General features: G+C 43.1%; 1 long non-coding RNA gene across 1 annotated transcript; it reads left to right on the forward strand.

The window, feature by feature from the left end:
- Positions 1 to 13148: 13148 nt before the first annotated feature.
- Positions 13149 to 20009, forward strand: LOC120879069. Its single transcript, XR_005724699.1, has 3 exons — positions 13149 to 16004; positions 19307 to 19385; positions 19723 to 20009. It is a non-coding gene; the product is annotated as an uncharacterized LOC120879069 (long non-coding RNA).
- Positions 20010 to 22263: the final 2254 nt, after the last annotated feature.

Below are 22263 nucleotides of genomic sequence, written 5' to 3' on the forward strand. Positions count from 1 at the left end.
TGCTGTACAGTAAGACCTTGTTGTTTATTCAGCTTATACATGATAGTTTGCCTCTGTTAATCCTTACCCAATGCATTCCTCCCCCACCCTCATCCCCCTTGGTAACTACAAGTCTGTTCTCTGTGTCTGTGAGTTTGTTTCTGTTTCATAGATAAGGCCTTGTGTGTCATACTTTAGATTCCACATATAAGTGACATCAGATGGTATTTGTCTTTCTCTTTTTGCGGAGGTTGCTTTTCCAATGAAACCCTGTCTGCAGTTTCTTCTGTAATAGGAAATCACACGTAGGAAATGTTTATAGGCACTAGGCACCACATTAGGCTCTCTCGGATACCTCAAGCTGTTTAATCCTTGCAGTGTGCTATGGTTATCACCATCCCTGTTTTCACAGAGGAAACTGAGACTCAGATTTAAGGTAACTTGTCTTGGACCCACAGCGAAGAAATGGTCAAGCTGGGATGAGGACTCTGGCTACCTGGCATCTTTTTCTGGTGTCTAGTTAATTGCTCCCTTCTCTGTTCCCACGACCTTCACATTTGCTTCTATTGTGGGGATTGTTGAGCTTGCCAGGTGGCTAAGTGTTAAAGAGTCTGCCTGCTAATGCAGGAGATATGGGCTCCATCTCTGGGTAGGGAAGATCCCCTGGACAAGGGAATAGCAATCCACTCCTGTATTCTTGGCTGGAAAATCCCATGGACAGAGGAGCCTGGTGGGCTACAGTCCATGGGGTCACAGAGTCCAACACCACTGAGGACTGAGCACTGAGGATTGCTACACAGTTTTGCCCGTGCTCCCTACACCTGAGCACAATGGGTAGGTTACTACATGCTTCCTGTTCATCCTCCCCCAGCTGAATGGAAGACCTCTGCAAAACTAGAAGCCTCTGAGCCCCGCTGTCTGTGTTGACTGCCCTCTCTGCCATCTCTGCAGGGCTGTATTAACTGGAACCCTCAAGCCCCTCTCCCTGGAGAAGGCAATGGCACCCCACTCCAGCACTCTTGCCTGGAAAGTCCCATGGACAGAGGAGACAGTCCATGGGGTCGCCAAGAGTCGGACACGACTGATCAACTTCACTTTTCACTTTCAAGCCCCTCTTATCTTCTTTTTCATTTCCCAATCCATCCTCCTTCTCTCAAAGCATCAAATGGATTAAATGAATGTTGGCATCATTTGCACTTGGCGATGAATCAACTGTTTATACTTCACCCCCAAATATGTTTTAGCTGAGAGATTCTCGAATTCTTCTAGCCGTGAGAAATGTTGGAAAGCTGAGTGGGTTCGGGCTTCAGAACACTGGGTGGCGCTGTTCCCCTTCAACTGGGATGCGAGTGGCCGACTCGAGATCCCGCTGCTTCACTGTGCTGAGGATCCTGCATGGTTTGTTCACCTTAGAAGTGCGGACGTTTGGCTGTATTTACCACTGTATTTTTATCTCTTTGTTTTCCTTTCTTCCTGTGAATTTTCTTGATTTTATCAGAAATGAAAGTGAAAGTGAGGTCACTCAGTCGTGTCCGACTCTTCGCGACGCCATGGACTGCAGCCCACCAGGCTCCTCTGCCCATGGGATTTTCCAGGCAAGAGCTGGAGTGGGGTGCCAGATTTTATCAGAAAGTGCCCCTAATGCCTCCTTGATGTGTTTCTCGTGTTCTCTGCTGGCCCTCATTGGTCTACCAGGTGGCTGCCTCTCAATCTTTACATTCTGTTCTTCGCAGCACTCTCTTGGACCACAGTGATCATTCCTGGTAATGATACACAGGAAATAGAGATGGAAACTGGAGGCCCATCAGATGCTGTCTAGAGGAACAACTCAAGTCTCCAGAGAGATGATGGTGTAGAACTGGGCATGGAGGTATGAGGAGATTTAATTCTTTCTTCGGTAAATTTTTGTCTTTTAAGATGCTTTTGTGAGGTTTTCACAGATGAGAATACTGAGATCCAGAGAGGCTTAAGTCCTGACTTAAGACTGTGAAGTTAGGAAATAGCAAAACTTCTACTGATTCTGTTTCATGAGGTCTTCCACCATCCATCCATCCATTCATCACTCATTCATTAAAAGATTTAAGTCCTGACTTAAGCTAGTGCAATTAAGGAGTAGGAAAGTTCTCTTAGATGTTAATGAGCTGTTTTCACCATTCACTCATCCATCCATCTATTGATATTTGTCCAGAATCTACCATGTGTTACTACTATACTGTGCAAGGGTGTACAATGTGGGTGAGTGCTAAGTCGCTTCAGTCATACTGGACTCTGCAACTCCGTGAACTGTAGCCCGCCAGGCTCCTCTGTCCGTAGGATTCTCCACGCAAGAATACTGGAATGGGTATCCATGCCCTCCTCCAGGGGATCTTCCTCACCCAAGGATCGATATATAATAGAGAACAAAAGACCAAGTCCCAGGGAATTTCCATTTTAGTGAGAGAGAGATTAGGGAGAGACAGTAGACAACAGCAACCAGTACACAGTGGGTCATGGAATGGTAGGGTCTGACTTGTGTGCGTGTGCTCTGCGTGTGCTCTCCTGTGATGCACGCATTACCTGGGCAGGTGGCAAAGAGGTGAGAGTAGGAAAGACACGTATGTGCACCAACAATCATAATATCGGCATTTTTCTTATTGTGCTGACTCATTTTGTTCAACTGCTTTCCTGGCTCCTGCCTAGCCCCTCCTCTCAGAATCAGAGGCAGCTGTGCAGTTGCTAAGCCGTGGAGGGACATCTCCGGAGCTGCAGGCTAGCAGGTAAAGGTGAGACCGGGAGGTAAGACAGAGGTTGGTCAGGGCTGCCCTGCAGCAGGTAGGAAACAGCTCTTAGAACCTGGAAATCACAAGTTAAAAGCAATTTACTGAATGTGCATTTGCTTCCAGCCTTTTTTCCTCTTTTACTTCAGAATGAAGCAGAAAATAGTTCTTAGAATTGAGGCTTTTGCCAGTGAGTTCTCAGTAAGATTTCAGCATGCCTTCCCAAGAACATGCCTTCCCGGGAACATGCTTTCATTGATGACTGCCTTACTGAGTGAGGGAAGTGGGGACAGAGGGCATGGCTGGCCCAGAAAACAGATACGTGGAAAAAAGTCAGTATCTTTAGAAGACAGGCTGTAGTAGGAGAGAAAACTGGTAGTGTTGGGGCCATGAAATTGCAAAAGCTTTGTGGCCTTTTCAGGCAACATGGAATCCTTGGTTGTTTTTAATTTGGCTGGGGATGTGTTCTACAGAAAAATGATACAGAGTTGTTCTGAAGGGTGAATTGGAACAGATTGAGAAGAAGGGAAATAAGATGGTCTGGATGGAGTGGAGGGGACACATGCTGTAAAACAATTAAATTACCTTTTTTATGTGTATGGGCTTCCTGGTAGCTCAGCTGGTAAAGAATCCACCTGCAGTGCAGGAGACCCCGGTTCAGTCCCCGGGTCGGGAAGATCTCCTGGAGACGGAATAGGCTACCCACTCCAGTTATCATGGGCTTCCCTGGTGGCTCAGATGGTAAAGAGTCTGCCTGCAATGCAGGACACCTGGGTTCGATCTCTGGGTTGGGAAGATCCCCTGGAGATCATTTTTTATGTGGATAGTGAGAATACTTAAAGATCTACTCTTTTAGCAAATTGCAAGTATACAACACAGTATTATTAGCTATGATACTAGGATATATTAACATGCTGTGCATGGAGTCCCAGAACTTACTCATCCTAAAACTATGTGAGGTGATATATGTGTTAGTTCACTTGATTGTGATCATTTTATAAAGTATAAGCATGTGAATGTGCTAACACATACAATTTTTATTTGTCAAGTACACCTTGATAAAGCTGGAAAAGAGGGTTATTGAGAAGCATGTTTAGAGACTTCCCTGATGGTCCAGTGGCTAAAACTCCAAGTTCCCAGCGCAGAGGGCCTTAGCTTGATCCCTGGTCAGGGAACTAGATCCCTCATGCCGCAACTAAGACCAGGCACAGCCAAATAAATGAATGAGTAAATATCTGAAAAAGGAATGGCTAGCAGGATTTTATCACTGATGAGATGACTAGCTCTTATTTATTAAGGAATTACCTGTGCCCTGGCTTAGAGTGCCTTCCCTATGCTAACTTGTCATCCCTAGAACAATCCAGTAAAATAGCCACTATTATAATCCCCATTTACAGATGTGGAAGAAGAGTTTCAGGAAAGTGAAATAAATTGTCCGTGGATTTACAGTGGCAAAGTGGAGTAGCTGTGACTCAAGCCCATAGTGTTGTGCGTGCATGCTCAGTCCCTTCAGTCATGTCTGACTCTTTGTGACCCCACGGACTGCAGCCCACCAGACTCCTCTGTCCATGGAATTCTCCAGACAACGATACTGGAGTGGGTTGCCATACCCTCCTCCAGGGGATCTTCCCAACCCAGGGATCGGATCTGAATCTCCGGCATCTTCTGTGTTCCCAGGCAGATTCTTTACCCACTGAGCTACCTGGGAAGCTCTATAAACTGGGTCCAAAGCTTCTTATTTGGCTGCTTCTGCTCTTTTGTCCCCTACAGTAGTAGATGTGGGGGAAGGAGAGATAGGGGTGGGAAGGACTCCCAGATTCCCAATGTGGGACAGAAGGTCCACTGGTAGACCCAGTTCTAGATTACTGGGGCAATTCTATACTTTTCTAAACATTCTACGCATTCTATCCCAGTTGAGAACTACGATATAACCAGTATTAACATACAAAGGCCCTGGACTTTCCCGCCCACACCCAGAATAACTGCCATCAGTTATCTCCAGCCCCTACCTCACACCCTGTGGGCAGTTCCTCTGCTTCCCTCCACGCCCACCAATTTCAGCTGATTTCTAGAGATCTGTAATCTGCCCAATCACTCCTGCCTCTGAGGTTTTGTTCCTGGAAGACTCTTGGCCTCTGAACTAGTTTTCCTTTCTGTGTTTGTCCTGTTACTCTCTGCCTGTGCTGACTTGATCTCTCAGGTGTGTATCTCTCCACACTGTTTCACTGGTGGACTTTGAAAGCTGAAGGCTGCTCCAGTTACTATTTGCTTTTGTTCAGTTGCTATGTTGTGTCTGACTCTTTGCGATCCCCTGGACTGTAGCATGACAGCCTCCTCTGTCCTCCACTATCTCCAAGTGTTTGCTCAAATTCACGTCCATTGAGTCGGTGATCCTATCTAACCCCCTCATCCTCTGTCGCCCTCTTCCCCTTTTGCCTTCAATCTTTCCCAGCATCAGGGTCTTTTCCAAGGAGTCGGCTCTTTGCATCATGTGGCCAAATTATTGGAGCTCCAGCTTCAGCCTCAGTCCTTCCAATGAATATTCAGGGTTGATTTCCTTTAGGATTGACTGGTTTGATATCTTCGCAGTCCAAGGGACTCTCAAGACTCAATCTTTTTTTTCTTTTTTTTAATCCACCAAAGAGAGGGCTGTAGTTCAGTGATTCCATCAATAGGACATTTAATTTTATGTGCCCCATGCTTTTAAAAAATTTTTTTTGACTTCTCTACTCCCAGGCATTTCTCACTGGACACGTCTCTCCCCAGGCTGCTTCCTGCCTCATTGATATTCCCATTATCCACAAATTCCTATTTACTTTCATTCATGCATCTGTGAGTTCATTCTCACATTCGGCAAGGGTGCCAGGTGCAATTTCAAGTGCTTAGGATACATCAGTGAATAAATTACTCTAAAATTATTTTACTTTAGGAGCTTATATTCCAGGAAGATGGAAACAAAATGAACAATAAAGATAATAAGTGCTCAGTTGTTCACTCGTCTCCAGACCCTTGTGACCCCATGGCATGTGGAATCTTAGCTCCCCAGCCAGGGATTCAATGTGCATTTCCTACATTGGAAGGCAAAGTCTTAACCACTGGACCACAAGGGAAATCCCAGGTATATAATATTTAAAAAAGAACAAGGATGTTATGGTAGCTGGAAAAGAGAGAGCAAACAAAACCAGGGAAATAACAGAGGCCGGGATCTTGGAGGGCCTTGTAGAGGCTGCTACAAGAAATTAGGAGGAACTCTAGGGACTTCCCTGGTGGTTCAGCAGTGAAGACTCTGCGCTTCCAAAGCAGGGGTATGGTTTCAATCCCTGGCCAGGAAACTAATATTCCACATGTCATGAAAGTGAAGTGAAAGTCACTCAGTCATATCCGACTCTTTGCGACCCCATGGACAATACAGTCCATGGAATTCTCCAGGCCAGAATACTGGAATGGGTAGCTTTTCCCTTCTCCAGGGGATCTTCCCAACCTTGGGATCAAACCCAGGTCTCCCGCATTGTGGGCGGATTCTTTACCAGCTGAGCCACAAGGGAAACCCAAGAATACTGGACTGGGTAGCCTATCCCTTCTCCAGAAGATCTTCCCAACCAGGAATCAAACTGGAGTCTGCTGCACTGCAGGTGGATTCTTTACCAATGAGCACATGTCATTCAGTTCAGTTTAGTTCAGTCGCTTGGTCATGTCTAACTCTTTGTGACCCCATGGACTGCAGTACGCCAGGCCTCCCTGTCCATCACCAACTCCTGGAGTTTACTCAAACTCATGTCCATTGAGTTGGTGATGCCATCCAACCATCTTATCCTTTGTCGTCCCCTTCTTCTCCCGTCTTCAATCTTTCCCAGCATCAGGGTCTTTTCAGATGAGTCAATTCTTCTCATCAGGTGGCCAAAGTATTGGAGTTTCAGCCTCAACATCAGTCCTTCCAATGAATATTCAGGGCTGATTTCCTTTAGGATGGACTGGTTGGATCTCCTTGTAGTCCAAAGGACTCTCAAGAGTCTTCTCCAGCACCACAGTTCAAAAGCATCAGTTCTTTGGTGCTCAGCTTTCTTTATGGTCCAGCTTTCACATCCATACATAACCACTGGAAAAACCATAGCTTTGACTAGATGGACCTTTGTTGGCAAAGTAATGTCTCTGCTTTTTAATATGCTGTCTAGGTTGGTCATAACTTTTCTTCTAAGGAGTGAGCGTCTTAATTTCATGGCTACAGCCACTATCTGCAGTGATTTTGGAGCCCAGAAAAATAAAGTCTGTCATTGTTTCTACTGTTTCCCCATCTATTTGCCATGAAGTGATGGGACCAGATGCCATGATCTTTGTTTTCTGAATGTTGAGCTTTAAGCCAACTTTTTCACTCTTCTCTTTCACTTTCATCAAGAGGCTCTTTAGTTCTTCTTCACTTTCTGCCATAAGAGTGATGTCATCTGCATATATCTGAGGTTATTGATATTTCTCCAGGCCATCTTGATTCCAGCTTGTACTTCATCCAGCCCAGCATTTCTCATGATGTACTCTGCATATAAGTTAAATAAGCAGGGTGACAATATACAGCCTTGATGTACTCCTTTCCCGATTTGGAAGCAGTCTGTTTTTCCATGTCCAGTTCTAACTGTTGCTTCCTGGCCTGCATACAGATTTCTCAAGAGGCAGATCAGGTGGTCTGGTATTCCCATCTCTTTCAGAATTGTCCACAGTTTGTGGTAATCCACACAGTCAAAGGCTTTGGCATAGTCAATAAAGCAGAAATAGATATTTTCCTGGAACTCTCTTGCTTTTTTGATGATCCAAAGGATGTTGGCAATTTGATCTCTGGTTCCTCTGCCTTTTCTAAAACCAGCTTGAACATCTGGAAGTTCATGGTTCACGTACTGTTGAAGCCTGGTTTGGAGAATTTTGAGCATTACTTTTCTAGCATGTGAGGTGAGTGCAACTGTGCAGTAGTTTGAACATTCTTTGGCATTGCCTTTCTTTGGGATTGGAGTGAAAACTGACCTTTTCCAGTCCTATAGCCACTGCTGGATTTTCCAGATTTGCTTGCATATTGAGTGCAGCACTTTGAGACCATGATCTTTTAGGATTTGAAATAGCTCAACTGGAATTCCATCACCTCCACTAGGCTTTGTTTGTAATGATGCTTCCTAAGGCCCACTTGACTTCACATTCCAGGATGTCTGGCTCTAGGTTGAGTGATCACACCATCGTGATTATCCGGGTCATGAAGATCCTTTTTGTACAGTTCTTCTGTGTATTCTTGCCACCTCTTCTTAATATCTTCTGCTTCTGTTAGGTCCATACCATTTCTGTCCTTTATCGAGCCCATGTTTGCATGGAATTTTCCCTTGGTATCTCTAATTTTCTTGAAGAGATCTCTAGTCTTTCCCAAACTATTGTTTTCCTCTATTTCTTTGCACTGATCACTGATTTTGAACAGAGTTGAGATTTAATACCTTAATATTTAAAAACATCTTTCTGGATCTTGAGAACAGACTGTAGGGAGACAAATATAGCAGAAGATGAGTTAGGAGGCTACTATTGCCATCTGGGTAGCTATGGTCTAAAACATATGATGCTGTTTCTAATCTCATGGCCTCCTGTGGGTAACAAGTAAGGAGAGAGGCCAGATCAGATGTATTCTCTCCAGTGCTTCTGGAGCTGGGGTAGAAGTGAAGTTCTCAGTGTCAGCCAATGGACCTAGATGAGAAAGTTGGCTGGCAGGTGTTCAGTGTCTTCCTGCCTAAGAATGGAAGACACTGAGCACTCTTCTTTTATTTCCAGGTTGCATACGTGTTGGTTTTGATGCCACATTGGTGCCTAGCCCGGGCTTCCCAGGTGGTGATAGTGGAAAAGAACATGCCTGCCAATGCAGGAGACATAAGAGACTCAGGTGGGATCCCTGGGTTGGGAAGATCTCCTGGAGAAGGGAACGGCAACCCACTCCCGTATTCTTGCCTGGAGAATCTCTTGAACAGAAGGGCCTTTGGGCTAAGGTCCATAGGGTTACAAAGAGTCAGACATGACTGAAGCAGCTTAGCATGCATGCATGCATGGCGCCTAGCCCACCTCCCATGAATTCCTCCTTGTTATTACTGTTGCCACTGCTAACCAGCCACAAGCACATGTCAGTCACCAAGTCCTGACTATATGATAGATAATCATAGTCCCAGAAGATAAGATTGCCCCAGAGAAATGCCCACAGGACACTGGATAGATGGCTACTCCTTCCAGTCCTACACCAAGCAGCATAAACCTGCAACGTTTCCCCCTTCCAAAAATGATCATGTGTGTATATCTTATTTGACTCCAGTAAGAAAGTGACTTGTATTACCTGTTTGTCAAAACAATAGTATCAGTGATTATATTATCAAAGGGTGGAAGGTGAAGGGCAGAAAAAAGAATATTGGGACTCAAAATTCCTACACAAAATGACCACCATAAGTTGAGTTTTGAAGCACTCTTAAGCCAGCACTGTAGGGGTATTTCTTGAAATATAATGCCTTTCTACAAGCTATTCGATTGCTTTATATTTCTGTATAAAATGTAATGCTTCATAAGAAGATGTTTTGCAATTTTTAAATGGGTCTTAAAGTAAAGACATATGGCTATACAGAATGCAGCTAGGCCGTGAAATGGTAAATGTAAAAAAATGTAGAATTAGCTCAAAAGTCTCTGAAGCTTTGCAAGAATCTGATGTAATGAACCAAAATGACCTTCTTCATTTTCTATCATTTTTCTCAAGATGCTAGTGCTTTAGATCTATGTGTAAATGTTACATGGGCTCTGCCATTAGGTAGATATTTGCTCACAGATGATAAAAAAGGTATATTTTTCTCCAAAATTTAATTTGATTCAGTTGCAACCATGGTCAATGAGGAACAGTCCTTGGAGATGGATGTTGTCAAGTGCTCTTAGGAATCTGACATCTTATTATATGGAAAAAATTGCTAACAGTCTTGTAAGTACAGATTCAAAAGGGAAAATATGAAAGGCCATTTCTTAGCCTACAGCATTTGTTAGTAAAACTCACAAACTCTTAGAGCTTAGAAAGTTTCATACTCCATTTTCTAGTTTTCTCCAGTATTAGATAGTTTTCAAGATCTCTTTCAGATGTTTAGCTCATACACACAAATACTGAAGCGCAAAGTATGCACGTTTGTCATCCACTATTCTCCATGCCTGTGATGGTGTGTCCACTCTGATTTTTTCACATGGAAGTGGCCTTGTATTCCATATAAAGATACAATGCAGCAATAACTCTGTGTTTTCTCTTTGCACCCTTATGTCAGTAATCAATTTTATGAAAGGCAGTGGTCAGACCTAGTTTTTCCTTCTTCCTTAATGTGTCCAAAATAGTGCTTATGTTGATGCTTTTGAACTGTGGTACTGGAGAAGACTCTTGAGAGTCCCTTGGACTGCAAGGAGATCAAACCAGTCCATCCTAAAGGAAATCAACCCCAAATATTCATTGGAAGGACTGATGCTGAAGCTAAAGCTCCAAAACTTCGGCTACCTGATCAAAGAGCTGACTCATTGGAAAAGACCCTGATGCTGGGAGAGATTGAGGGCAGGAGGAGAAGAGAATGAGAGAGGATGAGATGGTTGTATGGCATCACTGACTCAATGGACATGAGTTTGAGCAATCACTGGGAGATAGTGAAGGACAGGGAAGCCTTCAGTCCATGGGGTCACAAAGAGTCAGACACAACTTATCAACTGGACAACAGCAAATTTAACCTAAACTGTTTCACCTATATCTTGGGCAACAAGGAAGACCACAGTCTGCCTTTGGTATCCACAGTTTCCTCATCTGTGGATTAAAACAGGTGACAGTGGTCCCAGAAACAGAACACTTTTATTTTTTTTAATTTTAATTTTTACTTTATTTTACTTTACAATACTGTATTGGTTTTGCCATACATTGACATGAGTCCACCACGGGTGTACATGAGTTCCCAATCCTGAACCGCCCTCCCACCTCCCACCCCACATCATCTCTCTGGATCATCCCCGTGCACCAGCCCCAAGCATCCTGTATCCTGTATTGAACATAGACTGGCAATTCATTTCTTACATGATAGTATACATGTTTCAGTGCCATTCTCCCAAATCATCCCACCCTCTTCCTCTCCCTCAGAGTCCAAAAGTCCGTTCTATACATCTGTGTCTCTTTTGCTGTCTCGCGTACAGGGTTATCATTACCATCTTTCTAAATTCCATACATATGTGTTAGTATACTGTATTGGTGTTTTTCTTTCTGGCTTACTTCACTCTGTGTAATCGGCTCCAGTTTCATCCATCTCATTAGAACTGATTCAAATGTATTCTTTTTAATGGCTGAGTAATCTGTGAATAGGGCAATGTACAGAAACAGGAGACTAGGAAGACACAACATAGAAATGTAGCTGCTAGTTCTCTGCTTTTTTTTTTAATGTGAAGAGGACATCAGCTTGATCTCACACTATACTAATTCTATGATGCAGATTTATATGGGCATGTCTGAAGGCCATTTGAATGGACCCATGAGCCTTGTATTGTCAAAACAGACTAGAGGTCTCTTAGGGCCGACATCATTCTAAGCAAATACAGAATTTGAACAAAGGATTTTGCCTGGAATAAATGGTTTGTAAAGAAGTTCAAGGTCATTCTGAATAGTGCCCATGTCTGCCACTCACCCTGTCCATGGCCTCACTACCACACTCTTACCCGACCCTAGGGGGAAGGGAATGAAAGATAAAACCTGCAAGAGTCATTTCAGCCCAAACATCATGAAATGTGGAGTCTCTAAGGCTTGGTGGCTGCTGTGACAGAACTGCACAGGAGCTGGGCATTTTCACATCATGTGTTACTCTCAAGCACGGTGCAGACTCAGCCACCTGGGACCTGCTGAATTAGCTTTCCTCTTATATGGAAGAGTGGTCCCTCATGCCAGTCTTTAGTGGGTGTTAGCAGAACCACAGAGGACGCGGGGCAGCTTCATGATGGTTTCATGACCAGCAGCAACAGGACACATCAGAGCAGGAGGAGCGGAAGGTAGTGGGTCCTCATGGCAACCCAGAGGATGCATCTGCAAACATCTGAGACTTCTTAAGTGATGCTCAGGAGTACTGGGTGGGGAGGAATTTGAATCAGATGGGAGTCTCAGAAGAGTTTGTGGAGCAGAAATATTCTGCTAGTGTTAGGATGACCATGATTTAATCACGGTGTTAGTGTGGCCTGGGAAAACCTTGGTACATTTTAAGTGGGAAGCATTTTAATAGGCATGGTTCAGTTTCCCTAAGGTCCAGCTGGGACAGCCACTAGCAATGATTGTCAATGACTCATGAAGATTGGGAAAAGTGGTCAAAGTGATCGAAAGAAGCAATCGAAAGAAGCAATCGAAAGTTCATTCTCATGAAAGGAGAGCCAGGACAGTGTGTCCTAATATGGACCCATCAGCATGTCATGCTGGGAAACAAACAAACAAACTGAATATCTCACCAGAAATCAAGGCCTAAGCAGCCATAAAAGCACAAGGCTTTGGGTGAAAAACAGCAGGCCTTTGTAGAGAATCGATATCATCAAAGTACTCTATTTTCTTTCTGTGACAGAGTGATAGAGAAATTGAAATTCAGTGTATTTTGATTTAGCTAAGGCTTTGATTTTTCTTGATGAGAATTTCTCTTCAACAAGGAGGACCATTCTAACAGATATTTTTAGAGCCCTAGGGCATATGCTAAGTAACAGGTATATATTCCGGTAACCAGTCACCACTCTTGTGGCAGCAGAGAGCTTCATGGGCAGGTAACTAGAAATCAAGGTAAACAGGCTTTAATTCAATTATGTGCAAAGTCCTATAGTAGCACAAATCTGTTTTTTAACCTTTTATTTTATATTGGGATATAGCTGATTAACAATGTTGTGATAGTTTCAGGCGGACAGCAAAGGGATTCAGCCTTACAATTCTCCCCCAAACTTGCCTCCCAAACAGGCTGCTATGTAACAGTGAGCAGAGTTCCCTGTACAGTAGCACAAATCTAGGTTTCTAGAACTTTCTGAAATGGTCTAGGAAAGTACCTTCAAATAAGGAGAAGTTTGAATAATTGTTAGCAGTTTGATCAGAGAGCAAGAGATAAGGACTTGAAAGTTAGTAGAGAAAATAAGCTAGTTAAATTTGGTAAACCAGGCAGTCTACTGACTAGTAAAAAGAATTGCCCACAAATAGCTTCTCAACCCAAATGTGTTAACGCTGACCCAAGAAGTAGACAATGGAAAAGAATCCAAGTGTCTCTGTGAACTTGGGACCAAATATGTTAGCCCTGAATGTATTATTTATCTGGACAAAAAGAACATTGCTTTGCAATGTTAACCTTATAAGAAATAGGAATATCAAATGTAAGAATCTTTAGTAAAAAATAGGAATGTCAGAACATCTAAGGAACTGCTTTGATCAGTTTCCCTTCATGTTTATCCCTCTTCCATTTCCAAAGCAGAATATCAATGTCACCACAATGTTTAGGACTTGAGCTTGGGTCCAATCTACATAGGTGACATCTCTTGACAGCATCAAGAATGAGTCAGGTATCAGAGGATGCTGACAACATTGGTGGCTAAGATCCAAATCTGATAACAAAGAAAAACACGAAGAGACAAAAGCACTCAGTTGCTAGCAGAATTGGGGGCCTGGACATCTCTTTCAGGCTTAGTAAGAAGTAGCTCATACAACAGGTAAATTAACTATAAAAAAGAAGAAAAGTAAGAGGTTGCTCAGCCAGACCTGCCACACCTGCCATTGTCTTTGCCACGCCCACCATTTTCCCACTTTGTAAATAAAAATGGGGGGCAAGAGGAAGGAGCCCTCAGCATCTTTAAGAAGACAATGCTAAAGGTGAATCAAGTTTTGCTTTGAAAGGACTGGAATGTTTGCACCCCACCCCTTCTCCCTGCTCCTAGTGGTACAGGGCTCTGGAGGATCTTCATCGAAGCAGAGATGTTGGCAAGAGAGGAAGAGCCTGGCATCTTTTGCCCTGGTTGGCTATCTTCTTAAGCAGTGGGCCTGTTGATCTGGCCTGAGTCTATGAGACCAGATGAAAGAGAGCAGGAAAGAACTTCTAGGCTTGGTGATGCAGGGTTGATGATACAGCTGACTTATCCTCCTACTGTTTGGCTTTGAAAGATATGTGAGTTTCCTTTGCACAGAGCCAGACTACCACTGCCCCATCTCATGCTTCATCAGATCGGCAGGAGGATGCCAACAGTAAGAGGCTTCAAGGTGTCCATGGGTTGAGAACTGAGGAGGAGGGGTATGGGCAGTGATGGGAGAAAAGAAAACTCACCTTTCTATCCAACCAAGTGGGGACTGTCACTGCAACAATTGCATGGGATGCCAGTGGGGGCTTTGGGTGGAGCCAGCCATTCCTAAAATGTATTCCGAATTCACAGTTAATGAAGTGCTCTCAACAGCAGCTGTGTCGACTGAAAAAAAGAGCACAACCTAAAAGCTGAGAGTTGTTTCACTCGACGGACAAAACTGCGAACTTGGGCCCGGGACACAGCGTCTCAGAGAGTGCTGAGGGACTGCTCTAAGAGGAGCCTGCATATGTAGGAGCTTTTGCAACAAAGATGGGGGAGTCAGAGCATCAAAAGATTACTGTTAGTTAAAAAGACCCAGATATCTCAGGTTAATGAATTTAGTACTTTTCTAGGTAGGAGAAGAAGAAAAAAGTCTGGGCTCACTCATTTCTCTAGAGCCAGTATCCTGCTTTTCTCCATCCTGAGTCCCCTCAGGGTGCACAGTTTGGGGCAGCCACAATGCCTTGATGGCTGAAACATTCTTTGTTTGGGGCTTCCCTCATAGCAGTTGATAAAGAATCCACCTGCAATGCAGGAGACCCCAGTTTGATTCCCGGGTTGGGAAGATGCCCTGGAGAAGGGATGTCCAGTATTCTTGGGCTTCTCTGGTGGCTCAGCTGGTAAGGAATCCGCTGAAACATCCTTTGTTTACTGATGTGGGAGCAACATTCTCATTAACAACTGTAACTCATGTATCAGATGTGTATGCTCCATATTGTGTAAAGCACCTCTGCTTTTCACAGCAGCCCTTCATGGGACTTCAATCATGCATTTTCCAGATGCCGGAACCAGGCTAAGAGGTAGTCAGAGATGTGACCACTTCACACTGATAACAAAAGAACCAAGCTAGGATCTAAATCCTGGCCAAGGCTGTCTGACTTCAAGCCCATGTTTTTCTTGTAAGCTTCTCATTGACCGTGTGAAGCAAGCAATGTTTTATCTGCATTTAATGGATGAAGGAATGGAGGCTAATAAAACGATGAGAGTTGGGAACGGCGAGGACTAAGGCTTGAGAAATTTTACTAAGCCAGATTCCCAGAATGTCTCATCTCTCCTGCCTACCCAAGTCATGCCAAGAACAATTTTATTCTTTCCAATTAATATCGAACTGGGTGCTAAATAAATGCTCAATATTGACTCAGTGACTCACTGACTGGCTGTACTACCAAGGGAGAATGAGAATTCTTTTCTGGAGGCTTATGGAAAAGAACAGATGAGGATCTTTCTGGTTTACTGTTTGATTTGGGAGATGACAAAATGATCTCTTGTGTCCCTTCTTCAGCCCCCAGACTTGATGATTCAGAACCGTTTCAGGGAAGCATGATTCCTTTTTAGATGATTTCTTTAATTAGCAATTCTGCAAGCCTTCTGTGTATCACCCCCAAATTATGACTTTTTACCAGGGAGCTTCAGACTACAAAGTTCCTTCAGAAACTTTATAGATTTTTTTAAATTAAATCTTTACAGAATTTTTGGGGGGTTCACACACACAAAAACAAGCAGTGAAGTATCATTTGTCTTCTATTTTTCATCTTTACCAAGCACTAAAATGGAAAGAAAAATATTTTATGAACGTAATAAGCTTTCCTGGGGCTCTTGCTAAGGGATTTATTTTCTATTGTTTCAGAGCAAAAGCACATTCCTTCTAATATAACTGCCTATTTGACTGCTCATTCCAAAGCCAGATCTGGGGCTTTTATTTTACCTTCACCAAGAACTTGAGAGAAATGTACATTTCATGAATCTCTGTGTCTCCTGGCTGCTAGGAATCTCTTCTCCCCAGGCTAAGAGGTAGCAGACATTTTCCTCTGCCTGGTGTCCAGATGGATAGGAACCACAGTCTGGCGCTTTGAGTCAGAGTGACTATGTTCATTCTCAGGACCATGGAATTAGATGCTCCTTGCTGAATCCTGGATGCCAGATTCAGAGGTAAAAACCTTTGAGACATACTTCAGGAGCTTTTGGAGAGAGGCTACCCAATTCTGTTTTTCTAATTCAAGTACACAACTTTACCACTCAACCTGTTTTGGGCCAGATCTGGGGTCCCACACTGTGTTAAGTTTCCTGCAGATGCCATCACAAGTTACCACAGGCTGCGTGGTTTAAAACAAGAGAAATATATTCCATCACAGTTCTGGACGCCAAAACTCCAGAATCAAGGGGTCAGCAGGCCAGCCTCCCTCCAAAGTCTCTACGGAAAAGCCCCTCCTTGCTTCTTCCAGCCTGTTTGGCCCCACGTGTTCCTCCCCACGGGACAGCATCCCTCTAATGTCTTCTTCTATCTTCACATGGCTTCCCTCTTCCCCTCGGTGTCTTCTCCCCCGCCGTCTCTTCTAAGGACGCTTGTCGTTGGATTTAGGCCCTGCCTGGGTAGCCTAGGAAGAGCTCATCTCAAGGTTCTTTTTAATTATTTATTTATTTTTGGCGGTACCAGGTCTTCACTGCTGCGTGAGCTTTCTCTAGTTGTGGTGAGTGAGGGACTGTTCTCTAGTTGCGGCGCTCAGGCTTCTCATGGCGGTGGCTTCTCTTGTTGCAGAGCATGGGCTTTAGGGCCACGGGCTTCAGGAGTTGTGGCTCCTGGGCTATAGAGCGCGGGCTCAATAGCTGCGACCCGCAAGCTTAGTTGCTCCGAGGCGTGTGAGGTCTTCTGGGACCAGGGATTGGACTGAACCTGTGGGATCAACCAGGGATCTCCTGTGTTGGCAGGCAGATTCTTCACCACTGAGCCAGTAGGGAAGCCCTCAAGATTCTTAACGTAATTACATCTATAAAGACCCTTTGCCCAAATAAAGTCACATTTGCAGTCACCAGGGCAAGGACATATCAGTTTTGGGGCCACCATTCAGCCCACAGTTTTAAATGAAAAAGATAAATGTAAGAGTCAGATTAGATAAAGTCTCCAGGGAAACAAGATTAGAACTGTATACTGATCAGGGAAGAAAGATTCTTCTCAGGAAGTGAAGTGAAGTGCGGTGAAGTCGCTCAGTCGTGTCCGACTCTTTGTGACCCCAGGGACTGTAGCCTACCAGGCTCCTCAGTCCATGGAATTTTCCAGGCAAGAGTACTGGAGTGGGTTGCCACCTGTTATCTGGTCCTGAATCTTCATCTTAGAGATGATCCTGTCTTTGGAGATCAGGCTTCTGGTGAGGATTTGGCCTGAAAATCTTGATCCAGTAGTAACCTCTCCAGGTATTTTCTTCTCTTTAGTGATTTGAGGTTATCATGTTTCCTGGAGGATCAAAGCAACACATCTGTAAGTTAGAAACTTAGTTTTAAATCTTCTTAACTGTGGGGTTTGTGGCTCTGGACCTAAGAACATTCACTGGCTGGTAAAATAATATTCTTTAGGTAAATTATGCATGGTGTTGTAACACTGCTCAAAAGAGACTGCTACTGCATTCCTGTAGCTATTATGTTGCCAAAATGTCACTTAAACTGCATTCCTAAAGAAATGCATGAGATTATTTCATCATAAATAAGACAAACTATATGAAGCACGCATATGAAAAGTAAATTATAGAAAGAGTATATGGAACAATATTTGGGACTAGAATTCAGAAAATAAAACTTATACAACCCTTGGACTTCCCTGGTGGCACAGGGAACAGGAATCTCCCTGCCAATGCAGAGGACAGGGCATGGTTTCAATCCCTGGTCCAGGAAGATGCCACATGTGGAGCGCAACTCAACCCCTGTGACTCAACTACTGAAGCCCTTGCTCTGCAACGAGAGAGGCCATTGCAATGAGAATCCCAGGCACTGCAACGAAGACCCGGTACAGCCAAAAATAAATGATTTTTTTTCAAGCCTAGAATGAAGGAAAGGTTATATGACCCTAAATATTTGACAAGATGATGTTCTATCCCTTGCCCAGTGAATCGGAACTTAGCTAAGCTCCTGCTGTGCCTAATGAGGACAGGGTACTTCACATGGAACAGAAGGTGGGTGGGGCTTTCTGAGAAATGGAAGGGTAACCAGAGTTTCTAGGAAGCTTGTGCAGGACAACCACACACTCAGAGGGAGAGCTCTGTATTTGCTAAATAACTCTTGTGGTGACAGGAGGCAAGAGGTGATGAGAATTTAAGTCCGAAACAACGAGGAAGCATTTCAGTTTGGCAGCATCTCATTACTTTGAGTCGAATTCTTTGACCTCTTTGGCTTACCAGCATACTCAGGTCACAAAGCTGTTAATTCTGCTATTTCAGGTATCCATACTGCCCCGACCAGCTGGCACTAAGCTAATAAAAAAAAGAAAATAGGCATATTTCTAATAATAATAGCCCACTCTCTTTGTTTCTCCCTTTCTCATTCCTCCCCCGACTTTTTTCTTTCCCCTTTCTCTCCTTTCTTTCTTTCTGTCTATCTCTCTTTCAAGGTTTAGAAGTCCTTTCTGATCCATTATTTCAATTCACCTTCAATAAACTCAGGTCAGTAGGGCAGATATTATTATTCCCAGACTGGGCAAGAGAGACTGGACTTCTGTCCAAAGTCTCAGAGATGACTGTGGCAGTCTGCACAAGGACCAGGTCATCTAACTTTTGGCTGCTATTGAAAGTAGTAAAATGCAATGGGAAAATACAAACAAACCAAAGCAAATCGAAAACTGGGAGTCAAGAAACAGAGAGTCTAGTTCTGGTTGAGGTACTAACTTGCTGTGTGACCCTGGGCAGGTCACAGCACCTCTCTGAGTCTGCTATTTCGCATCTGCCTTTTGAAGGAACTGCAGCAGATAAACCGTGAGTCTCTTCTCTCTCGGTAGAACCTCTGCTGGGGGCTGAGGATAGACTCAGCCTTTCTCTGTATTCTTTCCCTTTTTCTCAAAGTACACCTGAGATCCTGACCTTTCTGCCGGGCTCCAGACATGCCTTCCTGGGTGGGTTTGATGGTCCTTGGTCCCTCATCCAGCAGCTGGCCTGTGCTTGTACTGTTTTTTGCAACCTGGTGATTTTTCCTCTTAAATTTAGGGTTGGCATTTCTCACATGTGAAGTCTGAACTCCACAGGGTATTATTTTTAGACCGATCATTTTAGGAGAAGGCAAAAACCCTGCTCTCTTTGCGTGGATTTCATGAGTCCACAGGAGTATAGAAACAAAAAGCCCTAAAACATAATTCCACCCTTGAGTGATTTAATAGTTTCTTGGCTCAGCAGGTACCTTATTTTGATATATTGGGAGGAAAAATTCCTTTTTTTAAATAACAAAAGTAATAATTCTTTCTTATAAAAAAATAGGAAATACAGAAAAGCACAAGGAAGAAAATGGAAACATATGTAACATCACCTTCTGGAGATAACCAGAGTTGAGTCATTGGTATGTATCCTTTCTGCCTTTTTGATGTATGTACACATATATATTACTCTTTGAGAAAACTGAAGACATGCTGTATATATTATTTTATAATACTTTTGTATTAAAATTATATTAACCTTTTTTTAATTACTGCATAATATTTAGTACCTGGATAAACTGAAATTTGAATAAATTCAGTACATACTTTAGTGCTCAAAGACATTATTTTTAAAGAATGGCAAACATTAATAGCAAACATTAATATCTAAAAATATATTTTCTACTCTCTCCCAGTGATCATGTGCAGAGATTATACTTTTGAATTCAACAAATCCTGTGTCTTATTCTTCCATTTTAGGTCTATGGAAACTTATGTTTCCCAGTTCCCCTTAGCATTAGATGAGGTCACGGAGCTAGTTCTGGACAAAAATGCGAGTGGAAGTAAAAACACACACCTTTGAGATTTTCCCATCTTTGTTTTCTTGCCATGAAGACCATGGAGACCTTGTTTTGGGATGGTGAAGACACAAGAGAAAGCATCCTCGATCCCTGAGTCACAGCACAGAGGTGTTATCTGGAGAGGTTACCCGACCTACAGATAATCCTGGGTGAAAGAGAAATAAACTAATAGGGGTTAATATTCCAGATCTTGGATTGTTTGTTAAAGGGCTAATCTATCCTCACTGACATAGATCCTATGTAGAAATGATCTAAGATGATTCTTCTATGATGTTCTTTCTTCTTTGATGTTCTCAAGGTAGAGCAATTTACCGATTATCATTCAGCACTTTGACTGAGGATCTTATGTGTACACAGAGTATCAGCACTTAAAGTGACATAAAACGGAAAGAGACATAATCCTACTCCCCCATACATAGTCAAATGAGGATGGCATAGGTTGCAAAAATTAAAACTATGAAAGTACTCTAGTTGAGGATGTACAATTTCTTAACAGAATCACAGAAAATAGGGTAACTTTGGGGAAAGGTCCCAAGAATTTCAAACCTTGGCTCAGAGGTGACTGGGGGAAGATCTTTTCAGGCAGAGGGACACGTGTCAGTCCCAGGGATGCCTGGGAAATGGCATGACATGTTTAGAAACCCAAGATGCCCATCAACAGGGGACAGAGGACAATGAAATATTATGTTATATTATTTATATATTATATAATATATCATAATTACATAGGCTACCCACTCTAGTATTCTTGGGCTTTCCTTGTGGCTCAGCTGGTAAAGAATCTGCCTGCAATTTGGGAGACCTGGGTTTGATCCCTGGGTTGGGAAGATCCCCTGGAGAAGGGAAAGGCTACCCACTCCAGTATTCTGGCCTGGAGAATTCCATGGACTGTGTAGTCCATGGAGTCACAAAGAGTAAGACACGACTGAGTGACTTTCACTATTTGTATTAAATATAAATTATTTATTATATGAATAATATAATATTTCCAATAATAGGAAGCTCTCTATTTTTCAAGAGTTGATAGTCCTTTTGTTAGATGGATCTAATCAGTAGAAAAATCTTTCTTCTATGAATGAAAATTTTCTGTCTTCTAATTTCTCATGACTTGGTCCTCATTTTCTCTCTGGAAATGTGGAAATGGAAACTAAACTCTTTTTGTTTGACAGTTCTTCAAGAACGTAAGATACTTCTTAGGTCTTCCTGAATTCTATATTGTTTCTTTTCTTTTTCAAATGTGAGTGCCAATCTTTTTTTTGAAGGGGATGTGGAAAATCTTGCACAAAATCTAGTGTGTAGCAGTTACTCAATGCACATTTGATGGATGGGTGTGCAGATCAATTCAGAGGTTGCCAGCAGCCTTTCTGCTCAGTAAAAAAATTATGATGGTAAATAATTTACAATACTTATTTGTTAGAATTTATCAAACACCTAAATTTTGGCCAGGCAACTTACCAAGTTCTTTACAGGCAGCTTACCAAGTTCTCTATCTGTGCACTTGATCCTCACAACAACTCTATGATGTGGATGCTAATACGGTAATTTAGAGATGAGGGTTAAGAGGTTTAAGGGATGAAGTGCCTTTCTCAGCTACATAGCGAAGAAGTGATGAGTCAGGTTTCAAACTCATGCCTGTTCATCTTCAGAGCCCGACTTTTACTGCTTTCAAAGTGTTTTAGACTCTCATCTGACTCCTTTGCCAACGCTGTCAAGTGGGCGTTTCTCCTCATCTTAGGGCATCTCACCTTGTTTTACACGGGTGTGTAGAGAGTCAGAGGACCTAAGACACTAGCTCAAGGTCACACAGCCTGCTCAGTGTGGCACAAGGATTTGTCTGCCTTCAAAATTCAGGACCACTTGACCCTTCCACATTAGCTTGCAAAGAGAATGATTTCAGTTCAGTGCAGTCACTTAGTAGTGTACACCTGTTTGCGACCCCATGGACTGCAGCACGTCAGGCTTACCTGTCCATCACGCCAGGCTTGCCTGTCCATCACCAGCTCCTGGAGCTTGCTCAAACTCATGTCCATCGAGTTGGTGATGCCATCCAACCATCTCATCCTCTGTCATTCTCTTCTCCTCCTGCCTTCAATCTTTCCCAACATCAGGATCTTTTCCAATGAGTCAGTTCTTTGCATCAGGTGGCCAAATTATTGGACCTTCAGCATCAGTCCTTCCAATGAATATTCAGGACTGATTTCCTTTAGGATTGGCTTGTTTGATCTCCTTGCAGTCCAAGAGACTCTCAATACTCTTTTCCAACACCACAGTTCAAAAGCATCAAATCTTGGGCACTCAGCTTTCTTTATGGTCCAACTCTCACTGGAAAAACCATAGCTTTGACTAGAAGGACCTTTGTTGTCAAAGTAATGTCTCTGCTTTTAAATATGTTGTCTAGGTTGGTCATAGCTTTTCTTCCAAGGAGCAAGCGTCTTTTAAT

This window comes from Oryx dammah, unplaced genomic scaffold (assembly GCF_014754425.2).
Source record: "Oryx dammah isolate SB20612 unplaced genomic scaffold, SCBI_Odam_1.1 HiC_scaffold_19, whole genome shotgun sequence".
Classification (NCBI taxonomy): Eukaryota; Metazoa; Chordata; class Mammalia; order Artiodactyla; family Bovidae; genus Oryx; species Oryx dammah.